The 12,218-nt window shown below is 40.2% G+C and overlaps 1 long non-coding RNA gene across 1 annotated transcript; it reads left to right on the top strand.

Moving 5' to 3' along the window:
- Positions 1-618: 618 nt before the first annotated feature.
- Positions 619-3,767, top strand: LOC106568694 (uncharacterized). Its single transcript, XR_001320377.2, has 4 exons — positions 619-1,791; positions 2,395-2,486; positions 2,699-2,763; positions 3,561-3,767. It is a non-coding gene; the product is annotated as an uncharacterized lncRNA (long non-coding RNA).
- The last annotated feature ends 8,451 nt before the right edge of the window (positions 3,768-12,218 follow it).

Here is a 12,218-nt window from a genome sequence, read left to right as displayed (position 1 = left end):
GTGCTGTAACATAATGGTTGAAGACCATTGAATATTTAAATGTATGCTCTTTAAAATGTATTTTTGTAACTTTGTCCCAAAAGCATTTAACTGCAGGGAGTCATGTAAAAATCTTCCCAGCTTGAAATAGTTTCCAATCGTTCTGATTGTGTTGTGATTGTGACGTCATGTTGTAAAACATATCACAGCTTAAAAATGCTCCCAGTCAATAATTGCAAGCGCGTCTCTTTGTGTGCATGGCTGAGAGTGATCGAGGCCACTGTGTTCTTGGGGACCTTCGATCCTGCAGAAATGTTTTGGTACCCTTCCCCAGATCTGTGCCTCGCCACAATCTTCTCTCGGAGCTCTATGTACAATTCCGTTGATCTCACTGCTTGGTTTTTGCTCTGACATGCACCGTCAACTGTGGGACCTTATGTAGACAAGTGTGTGCCTTTCCAAATCATGTTCTATCAATTCAATTTACCACAGGTGGACTCCAATCAAGTTGTAGGAACATCTCAAGGATGACCAATGGAAACAGGATGCACCTGAGCTCAATTTCAAGTCTCATAGCAAAGGGTCTGAACAAGGTACTTCAGATTATTTTTTTTTTGCCAACATTTCTAAAAACCTGTTTTCGTTTTGTTATTTTGGGGTATTATGTGTAAATTGATGAGGATTTAGTTTTATTTAAACAATTTTAGAATAAGGCTGTAATGTAACAAAATGTGGGAAAAGTCAAGGGGTCTGAATACTTCCGGAATGCACTGTGTCATACTCTGCTTCCACCGGGCATTCCACTGATTTTAAAACTCTGTCCTTCAGCAAGACTTATGCAGTTCTTCGTAATTTGTTTCAAAATAGCATAGTTAGAAAGGATTACCTACACATCCTGAGCAGCTCATGTTATAGACAGAAGCGTGCAACATGGGTTCCTTTCTTCCTGTCTTTTTCAGTGTCTAAACCAACTAGGCTCGTATTAACAATTTTATTAGTATTTACAGATGGCATACAAGTTTGTTGTTGAGGCACATGAAAGTTCACATTTTCCAGAAGGCATTTCTGCCAAAAAATGCATTATGCAAAATAAAATATTGTTTACATTCAAATGCCTCTCCTGTAGAGTAGCGACGCAAGACATACGCTTAGTTTCCTGAAATGAGTAACAGTTGTCAAAAGTACAGAGATGTGATCAATGTATTCGTTCATACAAGCACAAATGACTCCATCAGGTCAGATCTAATCCTGCTTGCCCAGTTCTGGCACCCGTATCCAGACAGAGGTTTGGTGTTTGCAGGGATGGTACAGTAAATGGGGGGCCACCTCGTCCCCCAAAAGCCTACGGGGGGCACCGCTGAGACATTTAAATGCCAAACACTTTTCGGAGGGGGAAATTTGCCAGGAGTCCATGGTTTGGAGGGATGGAGTCACACGTCACACATTCTGTGGCATGTCACAGATCACATCAGGCCCCATTAATTGTATGTCTTTTCTCAACATCCTATATACAATTGTAGGTTAATGATTTCTTAACAGATTATTTGGGCCTGACATTTATAGCATGCTAAATGGGGTTTAGTATATGACTAACAATCAAATGTAAAGACACAGATATGCAATTTGGTTGTATTATCCCTGTATCATTGTTGAGAACAGAGCATTTATTTATTAATGTGATCAGCAGATTCTTTTAACTCTTCTGCAAGCTGCTCTGTGGATGTTGTTGGTTCATCAGATTCTGATGACACTGTTACTCTGACACAAAGTCCTAGCAGAAACAGGAGAGCAGAGGAAGATAGTGCAGCCAAAGTAAGCCTTTCATTATTTGCTTTGATTGTCTTTTTTATCATTCAAAACTGTATTGATCTTCCTGAGGTTCCATCTTTGTGATGTTGGGTTGGCCTACTCCCGGTGAGTTACATAGTATGTAGGCTTTTTTCAGTCCTGCTCTTATCGACTTAAATCATCTTGGAAGATCCTAATGTGCAGCTTAGTGATATAGCCACGTGTTGGAGCAGGGCTGAAAGCAATGCTTGCACAGTAGCTCTCCAGGAGGATGGCTGGCTAACACTGAGCTCTTTCTCAATTTGTCTATCCTTGTCTCCTTGTGTCCTTGTCTCATCCTTCTGAAAACCAACTACGGAACAATGAATTAGGAGATGAGCATTGGGTCTTATTATCAAATGTGATTTGAGAAGCAGGCGAGGAATCACAAAAACATATTTTGAGAAAGAACACTGGTGTACTAGGGTCTGTTTCTGTTGTGCCTTTTGTTAGATTATTGAGGACATTCTCCAGTGAAAAGCTGGAGGGGAAAGGATCATGAACAAGTGTGCTCGGACAAAAAGCTTGACTGACCGCACCAGACGTAATACGATCAATCTAGTCATTATTATTATTTTTGGTTCATAGCAAGTCCCGCACGACATGTGAAGGAAGCATATGCAAGAGGAATAGTTTCCTTCTTTCCGTACCTGGCCGACCCCAAAAGCAAGACTGACTATGTGAGTACAAAATAAATCTGGGTCCCAATTCACTCCCTACCACAGGGAGAAGAATTGTAGGATTGTGGTTGAAAGGGAAGTGGGTTAAATGTTAACCCACACCAACACTGGCAGAAATGTTCTGAAAGTTTTAAAATGTGTGTTTCTAGGCTGTGACAGTGACATGTCGTCCATTCTTCTTATCATCCATCTTCTGCCTCCCTCCTCTCAAGGCCGCAACAAGCCGGGAAAGATGTCAGCAAGACACGCAGCTGAACATCTTGTGAAGTTCATGAAGGTCAGGCTACAATTCAACACAAATTTGCTGTAGACAAACTGTGTTGCACTATACTGATCCCCCCCTTTCCTTCACCCTCTTCCCCTTCACCCCTCTCTCCCTATAATACCTATGTGGCATTATAACACCGTAATACATATTAGAATCACTACTGTCTGGCTTGGGAGACTATTAGTAGATGTTGTGGCATGCATAAATTGGGTTCAATTTACTTTACTTTAAGAACTGTCTCTCCAAATTGGAATTCCTCTGCTCAATATTCACCTGGTTTCTCTATTTCATGCTCAAGACATAAAAACCTATGGGTTTCACTCACTACTTGACCCAATTGTACGCAATATAAACATTTTGGAAAGTGAGTTACTGTAAGGTTCCCTTGTACGATCACCAAATTCATGGTGTATCACAACCGGGTTTGGCCGGTGTAGGCCGTCATTTTCTATAAGAATTTGTTCTTAACTGTCTTGCCTAGTTAAATAAAGGTTAAATAAAATAAAAATTGTCCAAGTAACAGGTGACAACCTTGGTATTCATGGTTTATTTGGTTTTGTGTAATCTTTTAGTGCAAGATATTGCTTCCTTTTCTGTCTTGCTGAGAAAGACGACTTTCAGACAGAGTTTAGTGAAGACAGTATAGCAAACTAAAGAGATGCATGTGGAACAGTGCCAAACAATGGAGAGAAATCCCACTCTGCCCTATGGGATGGGTGATAAAATAATCTTGCCTGCTAAATTCATTACAGTACTTTTATATAAGCGAGAATTTTTCAGTTGATATCATGCATGACGTGTTTCAGGTAATGGCTTCCTGAAGTTCTCCAAGCAGCTGATTGGTCAGCCCCATTGCTGATTGGAGAGCTGACCCCGCCCCCTCGTCAGGACGCAGCTGTCTCAATTAACAACCCCAATATAAGCCAGTGTGCTGTTGCTCAGAGAAAGAGAGAGACACAGAGATTTTTGCTGAGAGAGGAGGTTGATGGCAGAGGGTTATATATATATATATATATATATATATATATATATATATATATATATATGTATGTATGTATGTTGGTTGTTTCTCAGAAAGAGAATTGGGTATGTACTGAGTTAGTTGTTGCTGAGAAAGCTTATTGTTATGTTCTGTGTTTAGTGCTCAGAGTTTTCTTTAATGTCCTGGGTTAGTGTTTTCTCAGGTTTTGTTGTAAAGTAGTTTGTACATTTGTGTTACTCTGTTTCATTTGTTCCCAGAGGGGAAGGGGAAGGCACCTAGGCAGTGCTTAGGCAAGAGGCCCGCGGGCATACATATACCGTAGTAATTTATTGTCTATGCACACTAGGAAAGACCTGGGCGGACCATCCCCTGTATTTTGGTTAGTGCACCAGGTGGTGCTAGTTAGGTAAGTAGTGGGTAGGCAGGTAAGGTAGGAGAGGGGGCTTTGATATTTAGTTTCTTTGCTTTGGTTCGGTCCAGCCCCTTTTCCCCAAACTTACCGCGTGAAGGAATAAATTCCCAGTAAACGGTATTCTCTGCCTTTTTGTCGTCCTTGCTCACACCTACACTTCCATACCTTTTTCACAACACGGAGAGTTAAGTTGTAGCAGGGTGTTGCGTTCCCTCTTTCTAGAGGCGTGCGTAACACCTAGTCATTTTACCCACACACCGCTACTTTTTTACAGTCTATGAACTAAGTAGACCAGACCGAGCTGCTACCGCATTGGCGTCTATGGAAAAGACACCATGTTAAGAAGACCAGAACTGACAATTATTTTCAGTGGTTAACCTGTCTGTGCTAGGGGGCAGTATTTTCACGGCCGGATGAAAAACGTACCCAATTTAAACAGGTTACTACTCGGGCCCAGAAACTAGAATATGCATATTATTAGTAGATTTGGATAGAAAACACTCTGAAGTTTGTAAAACTGTTTGAATGGTGTCTGTGAGTATAACAGAACTCATATGGCAGGCAAAAACCTGAGATAATTCCAAGCAGGAAGTGGAAAGTCTGAGAATTGTAGTTCTTCTTTTGATTCTCTATCGAAGCTACAGTGTCTGTGGGGGATGTTGCACTTCCTAAGGCTTCCATTGGCTGTCTAAAGCCTTCAGAAAGTGGTTTGAGCATTTTCCTGTCACTGGGCAGATAATAGGAGCTCAGTTACTGAGTGGTCTGCCTGGCAACAAAGGGAGCGGATATGCTCGGACCTGCGAGCGCACCCCTCCTTCTTTTTCTTCTTGAATGAATATGCAATTGTCCGGGAATATTTTAACGCAATTCTACGTTAAAAATACCATAAAGATTGATTTTAAACAGCGTTTGACATGCTTCTAAGTACGGTAATGGAACATTTTAACTTTTTGTCTCTCGTTCCGCACTCGCGCGTTATGCCATTGGATAAGTGATCTGTACGCATGAACAAAACGGAGGTATTTGTACATAAATATGGATTATTTCGAACAAAAACAACATTTCTTGTGGAAGTAGCAGTCCTGGGAGTGCATTCTGTCGAAGATCAGCAAAGGTAAGAGAATATTTCTAATACTAATTCTGAGTTTAGGTTGCCCCGAACTTGGCAGGTGTCTGAATAGCTCACCGTGATGGCTGAGCTATGTACTCAGAATTTTGAAAAATGTATTTTAAAAATCTGACACAGCGGTTGCATCCAGGGGTAGTCTATCTATAATTCTTAAAGTAATTGTTATATATTTTGTCAACGTTTATGATGAGTATTTTTGTAAATTGATGTGCACATTCACCGGACATTTTGGTGGGAATACATTTTCTGAACATCACGCGACAATGTAAAATGCTGCTTTTGGATATAAATATGAACTTTATCGAACAAAACATACATGTATTGTGTAACATAATGTCCTAGGAGTGTCATCTGATGAAGATCATCAAAGGTTAGTGCTTCATTTAGCTGTGTTTTTGGTTTTATTGACACATGTCCTTGCTTGGAAAATGTCCTCTCCTAACATAATCTTAATGTTTTGCTTTCGCTGTAAAGCCTTTTTGAAATCAAACAATGTGGTTGGATTAACGAGAAGTTTATCTTTAAAGTGGTGTAAAATAGTTGTATGTTTGAGAAAGTTGAATTATGACATTTTGTTGTTTTTGAATTTGCCGCCCTGATATTTCACTGGCTGTGTCCCGCAGGTGGGTAATGTTCAGAAATGTTTTCCCTCCAAACCTTCCGGTGAATGAGCACACATATTACAGAAATACTCATCATAAACTTTGATCAATATACAAGTGTTATGCACAGAATTATAGATACCCTTCTCCTAAATGCAACCACTTTGTCAGATTTCAAAAAAGGTTCACGGCGAAAGCACAATTTGCAATAATCTGAGTACAGCCCAGAAGACACCAACAACTAGCAAACAGAAACCTGCCATCTTGGAGTCAATAAAACTAAGAAATTACATTTATAAATATTCACTTACCTTTGATTATCTTCATCAGAATTCACTCCCAGGAATCCCAGCTCCACAATAAATGTTCGATAAAGTTTATCTTTATGTCCAAATACATCCATTTTGTTTGCGCGTTAGGTTCACTATCCAAATCCACAATGCGCGTGCTTACTTAGTCCAGACGAAAAGTCAAAAAAGTTATACTACAGTTTGTAGAAACATGTCAAACGATGTATACAATGAATCTTTAGGTTGTTTTTAACATATATCTTCAATAAAATTCCAACCGGATCAATCCATTCTCTTTAGGAATGACTATGAACTCAGCTCACTCCCAAAGGCGACGTGCGTGACTGAACCCATGCCTTATAATGGGACAGCTACTTCCTTGGGCTGTTTTTCCCTTCAAATTCACCATAGAATCCTCAAACAAGGTTCTAAAGACTGTTGACATCTAGTGGAAGCTTTAGGAAGTGCAATATGAACCCTAAGTCACTGTAAAGGCAATCACTTGAAAAAACTACAACCTCAGATTTCCCACTTCCTGGTTGGATTTTCCCAGGTTTTTGCCTGCCATATGAGTTCTGTTATACTCACAGACATCATTCAAACAGTTTTAGAAATGTAAGAGTGTTTTCTATCCAAATCTACTAATAATATGCATATCCTACCTCCTGGGCCCAAGTAGCAGGCAGTTTCATTTGGGTACGTTTTTCATCCGGCCGTGAAAATACTGCCCCCTATCCCTATTAATGCCCTGAGTGAACTATCTTCCTTCATTCACCATCTTTGGAGGCACCTCCACCACAGTACAAATGCATGCAAACACACAGTACGTATAAACGTACCCATTTGGACACACACAAACACACAGTCCGCATGGTCCAGGAACACCTTTCTTAATTAAGCCCTTCTATATCACTGTCAATCAAATTACTCAAAGAATGTGTTACTTTTGTGAGGAGTATAACAGGAAAAATACCAGTCAGTTAAAAATAGCGGCCAGTCTTCCCACAGATGGGCTGAAATGTGTGATGGAGTGTTGAGAGGTGCGGTAGTGACGTGAGCAGTCTGGCTCGACTAAAGTGTGAACAGGCAGGTGTAAAATCACAGAAAGGCCTCCTGAGAACTTGGAGGTGTTAACACAATAGCACAACCCACCCGCTTCCACAGCTGTGACAGAGCACCTGCACCTGCACACAAACACACACAGACAAACAGACAGACAAAGACGCACACACTCACTCTCTTATATGTTGTAGGTTTAAATAGGATTTGCCAGTGTCATATACCTCCACAACCTGTATAGTAACAGCCAAGCATTTGCTGCTCTCTAGTGGTGGTTCAGTCTCCACTATGAAGGTCAATGTTTTTCAATTTGAAAGGTATCTTATGAAATACCTTTATTTAACTGATTATATTTTGGACCATGGAATTTGTCAATATAAAATCATTGTAATGATGTGTTGTTAAGCATTAACATCACAAGGGAGGACGCCAACAGGTTGAACAAAATCATAAAGAAAGCTGGTTCTTCCATCAGCACCCACATGGACAATCTAGAGCCCATTCGGAATAAGCCGATCCTCAAGCAGCTCAAGAGCATAGAGACCAACACTAGCCACCCCCTCCACAGTATCTGTTTGGACCATTGCAGTGTAATGGTAGACAGATTTATTTTACCTAGGAGCCAAACAGAATGTTTCCACAGATCTTTTTTACCTTATGCTATGAGGGTTTTTAACATGAACACTTACAGTACCAGTCAAAAGTTTGGACACACCTACTCATTCCAGGGTTTTTCTTTATTTTTTACTATTTTCTACATTGTAGAATAATAGTGAAGACATCAAAACTATGAAATGACACAAGGAATCATGTAGTAACCAAAAAAGTGTAAAACAAATCAAAATATATTTTCTTTTTGATATTCTTCAAAGTAGCAACCCTTTGCCTTGATGGCAGCTTTGCACACTCTTGGCCTTCTCTCAACCAGCTTCATGAGGTAGTCACCTGGAATGCATTTCAATTAACATGTGTGCCTTGTTAAAAGTTAATTTGTGGAATTTCTTTCCTTAATGCGTTTGAGCCAATCAGTTGTGTTGTGACAAGGTAGGGGTGGTATACAGAAGATAGCCATATTTGGTAAAAGACCAAGTCCATATTATGGCAAGAACATCTCAAGTCAACAAAGAGAAACGGCAGTCTATCATTACTTTAAGACATGAAGGTCAGTCTGAAAAGTGTTATGATGACACTGGCTCTCATGAGGACCGCCATAGGAAAGGAAGACCCAGAGTTACTTCTGCTGCAGAGGATAAATTCATTAGAGTTAACTGCATCTCAGATTGCAGCCCAAATAAATGCTTTACAGAGTTCTGGTAACAGACACATCTCAACATCAACTGTTCAGAGGAGACTGCGTGAATCAGGCCTTCATGGTCGAATCGCTGCAAACAAACCACTACTAAAGGACACCAATAAGAAGAATAGACTTGCTTGGGCCAAGAAAGACGAGCAATGGACATTAGACCAGTGGAAATCTGTCCTTTGGTCGGATGACTCCAAATTTGAGATTTTTGGTTCCAACCGCCGTGTCTTTGTGAGACACAGAGTAGGTAAACGGATGATCTCCGCATGTGTGGCTCCCACAGTGAAGCATGGAGGAGAAGGTATGATGGTGTGGGGATGCTTGCTGGTGACAGTGTCAGTGATTTATTTAGAGTTCAAGGCACACTTAACCAACATAGCTACCACAGCATTCTGCAGCGATCCGCCAGCCCATCTGATTTGCGCTTAGTGGGACTATGATTTGTTTTTCAACAGGACAATGACCCAAAACACACCTCCAGGATGTGTAAGGGCTATTTGACCAAGAAGGAGAGTGATGCAGTGCTGCATCAGATGACCTGGCCTATATATAACACTTTTTCTGTTACTACATGATTCCATGTGTTATTTTATAGTTTGGAAAAATAGTAAAAATAAAGAAAAACCCTTGACTGAGTAGGTGTGTCCAAACTTTTGACTGGTATTGTATGTGCTGCTTTTAGTGTGTTTTTAGTTGTGTTTTATTGTGTATTTATTGGCGTTCTCTGTATTGGCTGGTGTAATCAACATTTCCCTTCTGGGGGATTAATAAAGTACTATCTTATCTATAATGACCCTATAGGTGCCTTACGATCTCTCATCATACAATAAAGTATCTACAGCAACAATGGTTAATCACCCAACAACAATATTCTTATAATACATGTTTTGTTTCCCTTGTAACACAGGATTTGGTCAAGTAATCATGGATTTTGCGAACTGATGTTTTTATTTTTAACACTATCTTATGTGATGAAACAAAGCACTTGCACTCCTTTACATTCATACCCAAAGTCAGAGCAAACGTTTTGTCTTTTAACAGGAAGTGAACTTCAAGATTATAGGCCTATGGCAGATGATTTGCCTCAGTAACTACAATTTACATTTAATACATCTTACTATCTGATTCCATTTAATATAGTAAAACCATGTGCAATAAGATTAAGAAATGGTAATGAGAAGAGAATCCAAGGTATTAGTTAGTTCTTCTCAATGAACAACTTTCAAATAGATAACAAACGTGGATGCTATAGTATTATTCTATCACATATTCCAATAGTCAGTCCGCAGGATACTGTAGAGAGAGAGAGAGATACATTTTGGCCCCTCAAAGGGGGGAAGGGCTGTTTTAGGGCAAATTGCCATGCAGCCCCAGGTGACAGAGAGCACATAAGTTTGAGGCATGGCCTACACTACCACTCTGCTGAAGTCATCTGTCCCTTCATCTGGACGTTCAATAGAAGACAGCAGGTTGAGCATGCCTCTATTTCTGGTGTCATTTTCTGCATGGTCCATTTCTGGCCACTTCAAATGCTCTGTCCAAGTCACTGTCCTCAGCAGCATCTTTAAGCGACTGCATCACAAGGGCATTTCTCCTCCTTGTATCCTCCATTCTCACTGGGTTAGCTTCAGGGAAATGTTTAATTAATTCCTTCTTCCTTTCTTTTCCTGGGGAAATCACTGAAAACATTGCATATCCAACACCTAGTGCACCGACCAGCGCTGTGGATGCCAGGATAGTGACTCTGCTCATAGTGTTACTTGGTCCGCTCGGTTTTGCACATAACACAACTACTTCGATTTTTTTTCTTCTATGTTTTGTTTTCTATGTTATCAATCACTGTTGTGTTTTTCCTTCAGCAGTGCACAATGTCCACCCAGAGGTTTTGTAAGTGGCTTTATTTTGGTCTGTTGACAGTTACAATGCATTCTGGGACGGGAACAGAACGGAAGCTGCCTGGCACAAAAAGCATCCACTGTCAGCTGTGTGATCCAAGCAAGAGTAAGAAGAACTAGCAAGAACAAGAATGTGATCGCTGTGATTCCCTTTCAAAATAAAAGTCCTGCGATGAAACTGGTACAAAATGTTACAAATTGTCAAAATGACATATGCTTAACAGAGTTGGAATATTCTTATTCAACAAAGTAATTATTTAATTAATTTTACAATTATTATTATGGTATTGGTTCTCCATGTTCCATATGCATATCAGTGAGTAATAAACATAATAGGATCTAAAATATGTAGATGTTTTTCAATCTGTAGAGAGGTTAAATGCCGGTAATGTAATTAAAGAGATTCTCCAGTACTTTTGCATACTTTTTAGCCAGTAGTTCTGAAAGTAGTGCTCACGAGCCAAAAGTGGCCCCCGAAAATCGCATACTATGTCACATGCAGATATGTGCACCATGTCATTGGTCTCTCTCACTCTGCTCTGTGTGCATCTTGCTAGCTGTCGCTCTAATGTTGAGGAGCTAAGCTCATTGGCTATGAACACAAATTGCTAGTGGGGGAAGAATGTTGGGAAAATGGCGTAGCACTGCTTCCAGAAAAATAGTTCCTTTCAAAATAGAGATTCTGTGGCTAATTGAGGTAATACAATAATTCTGCTCATAGATTATGCATATATGAACTGCACATTGACACATCCAGCCCAAAGCGGGAGGTTTAATGGACCCATCTTGCACACATCATTTATGGTAATTAGATTTGACATTTCACTCAAGAGCCTCAAAAACCCTTTTTAACATGGTAACCAGGGTACCATTAATGTGTGGCGGACCTCTCCAAATGCCTTTCTGATAAGCAAAGAGAGACTGAAAGGAAAGGCTGCTTTTCAAGGCTACTTTTCAAGCATGTCCATTTTCATGTCCATTCCTTGTGTGAGAGCAGCCCATGTACATTATATTGTATTCACTGCAGATTATACAGTATATGCCACCTAAACCTGCTTTTCCACTGAGCAAGCAAGGTCTTATACGTTGTTGTGGTTTATTATGTTTTAGTTCAATAATCACTGACAAGCAACGTCCCACCACACGCCTACATACACTGAGTGTATAAAACATTAAGAACACCAGCGCTTTCCATGACATAGACTGATCAGGTGAAAGCTTTGATCCCTGTTAAATCCACTTCAATCAGTGTAGGTGAAGGGGAGGAGACAGGTTAAAGAAGGATTTTTAAGCCTTGAGAAATTGAGACATGGATTGTGTATGTGTGCCATTCAGAGGGTGAATAGGCAAGACAAAAGATTTAAGTGCCTTTGAACGGGGTATGGTAGTAGGTGCCAGGCGCACAAGTTTGAGTGAATCAAGAACTGCAACACTGCAGGGTTTTTCGTGCTCAACAATTTCCCGTGTGTATCAAGAATGGTCCACCACCCGAAGGACATCCAGCCAACTTGACACAGCTGTGGGAAGCATTTGCGTCAACATTGGGCCAGTATCCCTGTGGAATATTGGGAAGGTGTTCCTAATGTTTTGTACACTTAGTGTACATAGAGTATACAACACATAAGATGTAAATCATACATCTGATAAATCTGTGGACTGTAGAAAGAAGTTCAAGGTATGCTTGATCTATACTTTTCTGGCACATTGTTTCAGGGGAAAAACATTTTTTAAATTGTGATTATTTTTCTCTGGTGAGAAATCATTGGATTGGTGAGCCTTAAAGAGTGGTTCT

This window comes from Salmo salar, chromosome ssa14 (genome assembly GCF_905237065.1).
Source record: "Salmo salar chromosome ssa14, Ssal_v3.1, whole genome shotgun sequence".
In the NCBI taxonomy this organism is placed as follows: Eukaryota; Metazoa; Chordata; class Actinopteri; order Salmoniformes; family Salmonidae; genus Salmo; species Salmo salar.
The sequence above is the reverse complement of the archived record's forward strand: the minus strand, read 5'-3'. Positions and strand labels throughout refer to the sequence as shown.